Consider the following 7,033-nt stretch of genomic DNA (forward strand, 5'->3'; position numbering starts at 1 on the left):
TTGATGTTTGTAAGTTTTCTTTAAACTTTGTCTTTGGTTTTGCAGTGACCCCCAACTTAGGGGCTGCATTTAATTTATCCCTCATTTTGTTAATTTAGTTTATTTGGTGGACTCTGAAAGTGTTAATTTTCCTTAACTGTCCTAACCCTGCTGCTATGTCTTGGTACTCCCAGGACATCCACAGCGGAGGTGGATGCAGCCTGCTGACTGCGATGCCCTGTCTGTGATGACTTTGGCGGGTCTTCTCTGAATGGCTGAGACTTGGAGGGTCCCAGCCTGCTTTCGGGGTCCTGCTGTGTGGCAGTGGCACCCTTCTTGGCCTGTGGACCTGGAGCTGCTGGGGTCACAGGAAGAGGGGAGTCAGATTGGCCGGACACTCTTGGAGTCACCTGGGTGGATGGGCCCGGAGTGTACACCTGCTGATCCTCCTCCCTATGGGTGCCCAAGGGCCCCAGGCTGACTCTGTGAGCGAAGAAAGGGAAGCTGGAGTGAGATTGAGCTGCCCAGCATCCCTCTCGCATGCACACTGTGGAGCCCAACTCTGACGTCAGTGATGGAGTTGAGCCCGCACAGCAGTGCAGGAGCAAAGTCCTGGGCCAAGGTCTCCATGGCAGCCGCCACCCTACCAATGTCTTCCTCGGTGAATTGGCATGCTGGCACAATCACCTCAGCCTGAAGGCAGACGGACTCCTCCATCGTGCTTTGCAATCTGAGGAGTGCAGCGGACATCCCTTCCCGATGTTCCCGAGCTTGCCTTTGCAGCCCCAGCAACTGTGACATGACTGAGTCCAGAGGCTCATCGTATGACTCGGACTCAGCAACTTTCTGGCCTCCAGCAGTTCTCTGAGTGCCTGACACCTGGGAAGTCCCTGCCACTGCCTGCTGTGGATCAGACAGTGCAATGTGCTCACCAGATTGTGATCCTGGGGCTACTGTAAATTTAGGTCCCACCGAGGTGTGTGTCTCTCCACTGGTGGAGGGTGTGGGTGGGCGCAGTGACGGGACTTCAGGGAGGGTGCCTCCAGATTCCTCCGAGGTTTCTTCGGAGCTTGATTGGGACCTTGGGTCATCGGCTGTTTGGCAGATGTGCCTACGAAAGCAAGGGAAGATAATTAGTGCATGGCAGTGGCCTGTGAAACAGGACACATCACTCACAGCATTCCGCCACCGGTCTGCGACCTCTCTCTCTTGCTGTGTGCCAGCTTGCCCTGCATGGAAAGAGATGGAGAGAGTATAAGCAAGACACCTGCCAGGCCAGATGATAAGTAAGTATGCCTGGCCTGTGTGCCTGATGAGCAGTCCCTTGGATGGGCTGAGGATAATGACGGTGTGCGTGAGAGAGTCAATGATGATGTCCCTTGAACTGGCAGTGAGTGAGGGCCCTGTGAATGTGTGATGGGTTTGTGAGTGTGTGAGTTGAGAGTGATGAGAAGAGTGACTTATCCTGGTGGAGTGGAGATCATTCATCCTCTTGTGACACTGGGTGGCTGTCCGCTCCTGAAGGGCATTGGCGCTGACCACTGCTGCCACCACCTCCCATGATGGATTGGTCACATTGCTGCCCATCCTTCAGCCAAAGTGGGGTACAGGACATCCCAGTGGGCCTCCATGGCATCCAGCAGTTGCTGGAGGGACCCATCAATGAAGTGGGGGGCTGCGGTCTTTTTTCCTCTGCTGGTCATGTCTTCCGTGCAGCAGTGGTGAGCTGGAAGCAGTGAGCGCAGTGCTTGCAGCTGGACTTTAAACATGGCACCCGGTGTAATGCAACGGTGGGGTGATGGCCGGCGAGCGAATGAGAGCCCGCCCGCCATGGAAACGGCATGTTTCCCGGGAGTGCATAAATAATGAGGTGGGTTTGGGATGATACGACGTGAAAATCCATCATCGCGGCCAGTGGGTAAAACAACGTTTTACCCGCCTGCTACCACACTTAGTACAAATCCGGGAAAATTCCGCCCATAGCCTCATTCTCCTTTATACATGTTTCTCCCTTTTAATGTAAATTCAATTGTTCCCTTATGTCTTTGGAACTTTACTTTTCTCACAATATAAATCTTTTCATGGTGCCAATATTGTCTGTAACCTTTGGGAAAAATAAACACACTGCTTGGCCTAGCTTCTCTGGCTAGGTGTAAACATCCTACTGTAAGAAACATATCTTTTAATTTCTGTTGGACTATTGTAAAGGGCATATCTTTTTTATTTTCTGTTGGGACTGAATTAAAATTACAATGGCTGCATGTTGAAGGACATGTCCACTGGAACAGGATGAGAGATATATACAATGTTGCAGTCCTGGAACAGAGTGTGCCATGAAAGGCAGGATGGTTGCTGAAAGGAGTCATAGATCAAGGGAACTGCCTGACAACAGCATTTTAATTGGCTCCTGACCAGGTGACCAGGTTTTGTGACAGAAGCAATGCACCGGAAAGCTCCTAGTCTGAAAGAAACCTCTTTCTCCTGTGTGTGTAAGATTCCAGTAATTCGACAATAATAGATGGCTGACATTTCTCCTCATATCTCTATAAGATGCTATCTCTCTGAAAACCCCTGTCAAGGGGAAAAGGGAAAAATCAATGTTAGAGACATTGAAAGGCAAATGCTCAACCAGTGAACTAAATACAGAAAGTGCTGGAAGACCACCTTGTGTCATCAACAAGAACTGAAAGGAATTTGGAAGGCATCGAACAAAATCAACCTATCGAATCCTGCACTCCGGAATTGGTGCTATTGAACTGTTTTATCCCACCCTTAAAATCCATGTTTTTGTGAGTCTTATGTGTCTTGTATATATGTGTGTGTGTGTGTGTGTGTGTGTGTGTGTGTTTGCGTGTGTGTTGTGTATAGGAATTTATGAAGGGGTTAGAGTTTACCTTATAGTGTTAGAAGTTAGCAGTTCATATTTCTTTCTTTTGCCGCTAGTTAATAACAGTTTGTTCAATAATTATTACTTATTATTTACAGTTATTTACTTATTAAGTTTACAAACCTGGTGCTCGTATTTTGTTAGCCTAAATTAAACAGTTAGGTGGAATTGGTGCAACCTGGTGGTTTGGTCAAACTTTTCACATTTGTCACGGCTCAGGGAACAGTGGGGCTGATATTACAGCGGACTATCCACAGTGAGTCATGACAAAGTTTGAGGGCTCATCTGGGATATTTTGGGACAAAAGACAACAGCAATTTAGGTGTAGATTTAGTAAGTAATGAAAGCTAAAAGGAAACACCAGGTTTGTACTGTCAAAAATAAGATTGCACTGGAAATTGCTAAATTCATCTGCAAGTGGAAGAGGCATTGCTGACGATTTTGCAATGGATCCCAAAAGCCAGGTTAATTGAATTGGCAAGTAAATTAAGAGTAGGATTGCCTGCTAAAGTTAGGAAGGCAGAGATAATAGAAGAGATGGCACAGCATTTGAAATTGGAAGGAATACCTGAGAGACCAAGTTCTGCAAGGGGTGGTCCATTGGAATGGGCTCAAATTCAGTTGCAAATAAAAAAAAATAGAACTAGAAGCAGCAGAAAAAGAAAGAGCAGAGAAAGAAAAAGAAAAAGAAAGAGAGAGAGCATTTCAAAGGAAGTTAGAAATGGCGATGTTAGAAAAGGAGGAAAGAGAAAAGGAGAGAGAATTGCAGCTTAAAATACTGACAGTTAAAAAGGAGACATCAGTAGTTGAGGCAGGGCTTATTTCCAGATCAGAACCCAGTAGGGAGATGTTTAAATTTGTGCAAGCTCTTCCAAGGTTTGAGGAAAGGGATGTTGAAACATTCTTTATTTCATTTGAGAAGATAGCTAAACAGATGAACTGGCCAAAGGAAAACTGGACATTGCCCATGCAGGGCAAATTGACAGGTAGAGCACAGGAAATTCATACTTCACTGTCAGAGGAGGCTTCTAGGGATTATGAAGTGGTGGAAAAGACCATTTTGAGTACATATGAGTTGGTCCCTGAAACATGCAAACAAAAGTTTCGAAATTTAAGGAAACAGCCTGGGAAACTAACATTGAATTTGAAAGGATTAAACAAAATAGTTTTGACAAGTGAATACAAGCACTAGGAGTTGAAACTACCTATGAAGTTCTCAGAGATACCATTCTCTTGGAAGAATTTAAAAACTCCCTACCTTCTATAATAAGAACCCATGCGGAAGTCCAAAGTGTTGCAACTACTAGACAGGCGGCAGTAATGGCTGATGATTATGACCTGATCCATAAAACTAAACCTTTTTTCCAATCACCCCCATAAATTTGAAAAGCATAGAAAGTGGGAGAGTGAAAGGAAGGCAAGTAGACAGGGCAAAGAATGGATAGCTGGGAATACCTTGAGATCGCCTCCCTAGATCAGGAAGGAAGGTACTGAGGGCGGAGGTAAAACTCAAAAGCCTAAGTGTTTCCATTGTAATAAAGTGGGACACATTCATTCAGAATGCTGGAAGTTGCAAGGGAAGCCCATGGGACTTATTGGAGTTCATAAGAGTGAGTCCGAAAAGGGAACTCAAAGAGAAAATGCCATGTATCAAATTGTAGCTTTAATTACACATAAGGGCCTGGGGTAAACATTGCTGTGAATGAGCTGAAGTGAATAAGGGAGATGAGAGATATAAAGGATTTTTCTCTAAAGGGAGGATAACCCCTTTTTCATCAAATGATGCAGCTAAACCCATAACTATATTAAGGGACACAGGAACTACCCAAACTCCTTTGCTGGAGAAGGACCCAGTTTTCCCCACAGAAAGTTCAATGAAAGCTAAAGTATTGGTAAACGGGATAAGTGGAGAGTATATCCTGGTTCCATTCTACAAAGTGCAATTGGGGTGTGATTTGTTGCCTGGGTCAGTGGTTATAGGAGTGGTTAAAAAATTACCCATGGATGGAGTTGATTTACTCCTGGGGAATGGTTTAGCAGGAGTGAAGGTTATAGCTTCACCCATAATTATGGAAAGTAGGAGAGAGGCTAAAGAGATGAAACAGTTACAAGAACAAGTTCCTGGTATTTTTCCATCATGTGTGGTGACCAGAGCAATGGCTAAAAAAAGTCCATCACCAGAGGTCAGAATGGACAAACTTGGTGAGTGGGCAAAAGCATGGCAGATTATATTTGCTGGAGTTCAGAAGAATGAGGTGGGATCTCATAGAAACCTATAAAATTCTAACAGGACTAGACAGGGTAGATGCAGGAAGGATGTCCCCAATGGTGGGGGAGTCCAGAACCAGGGGTCACAGTCTGAGGATATGGAGTAGACCATTTAGGACTGAAATGAGGAGAAATTTCTTCATCCAGAGAGTGGTGAGCCTGTGGAATTCGCTACCACAGGAACTAGTTGAGGCCAAAATATTGTATGTTTTCAAGAAGGAGTTAGATATAGCTCTTGGGGTGAAAGGGATCAAAGGATATGGGGAGAAAGTGGGAGCAGGCTATTGAGTTGGATGATCAGCCATGATCATACTGAATGGCGGAGCAGGCTCGAAGGGCTGAATGGCCTACTCCTGCTCCTATTTTCTATGTTTCTATGTTTATATCCTCTCCCCTCTATTCGCTCTCCCACACTTCCTCCCCTCCACTTTCCTCAACATTTCCTCACTATCTCTTCCCCTACTTTACCTGCCCCTACTCTCATAGGTTTCAATGAGATCCCCCCTCATTCTTCTGAACTCCAGTGAATATAACCCTAATCGACTCAATCTCTCCTCATATGTCAGTCCCACCATCCCAGGAATCAGTCTGGTAAAACTTCTCTGCACTCCCTCTACAGCAAGAACATCCTTCCTCAGATAAGGAGACCAAAACTGCACACAATATTCCAGGTGTGGTCTCACCAAGGCCCTGTATAATTGCAGCAAGGCATCCCTGCTCCTGTACTCGAATCCTCTCGCTATGAAGGCCAACATACCATTTGCCTTCTTTACCACCTGTTGCACCTGCATGCTTACCTTCAGCGACTGGTGTACGAGGACACCCAGGTCTCGTTGCACATTCCCCTCTCTCAATTTATAGCCATTCAGATAATAATCTGTCTTCCTGTTTTTGCTACCAAAGTGGATAACCTCTCATTTATTCACATTATACTGCAACTGTCATCATTGGAGCATGCTGGGAAGATGTTCCAATTATGTTCAACATTTGTGTATACAAGATGTTCCCTTCGGAAGACACTACTACTGTCTTCCAATCTAGAGCACTTTGTAGAGCAGACAACCATTGAACCAACACAGTGATGCCATATATATGTTTACAATTCACTTCTTATTAGCAACACGCCTATCCCTGGTGCTTCACTTTGCTGAACTTAAATGTATCCTGGTGTTAGGCAAAGGTGATATCTGAGAGATACTTGTCGTGTTTGGCTACCCTGTAGCCTCGTAAGCATAATGGAAACTGAAGTGGCTTTTGTCTCAGAGATGCTCAGTCTCAGAAGACACTCCTGCAGTCTGGCTTGCTAATGCATGGTACAAGTGTTCCTGATCCTATATGCTGACATCTACATGAGGAGGCACCTGATGAAGCTGGCTAGAAAGGTCACTGAAGCTGTTACCAGGAAAGAGAATAGCATCATGATTGCAGAGTGCAGCCACATCATGCCATTTGTACAATTCCCCACTGTCGGTTCCGAATTTCTCCTGTAATTCCCCTGCCAGACACATAAAGAGGCTCCGAGGAAAGGTTAGGGAGAGCGGATAATTTACGTTGTCTTCTCGGATGATGTCGTTAAACATCTTCCTGCATGGAAAAGGAGTCCTGGGGCTCAAAGAAGTGCAATGTGAGCAAATTCAAGACGTTCACTGCCAAGGCCACTTCTTTCCCCAAAGTATGTACCACATTCTTTGTCGGTCTTTGTCCTGAGTTGTCAGCTCTGGCCCAGTTGGTAGCAATCTTGCATCTTTGTCATAAGACCCTCGGTTCAACTCCCACTCCAGAACTTGAACGTAAAAATCCAGGATGACACTCCATAGAAATACTGGGGGAATGCTGCACTGTTGGAACTACTGCCTTTCCGATCTCTCTGGTGGATGTTAAAGATCCCATGGTGCTATC

The sequence above is a fragment of the Cetorhinus maximus genome, chromosome 2 (genome assembly GCF_964194155.1).
Source record: "Cetorhinus maximus chromosome 2, sCetMax3.hap1.1, whole genome shotgun sequence".
NCBI lineage: Eukaryota > Metazoa > Chordata > Chondrichthyes > Lamniformes > Cetorhinidae > Cetorhinus > Cetorhinus maximus.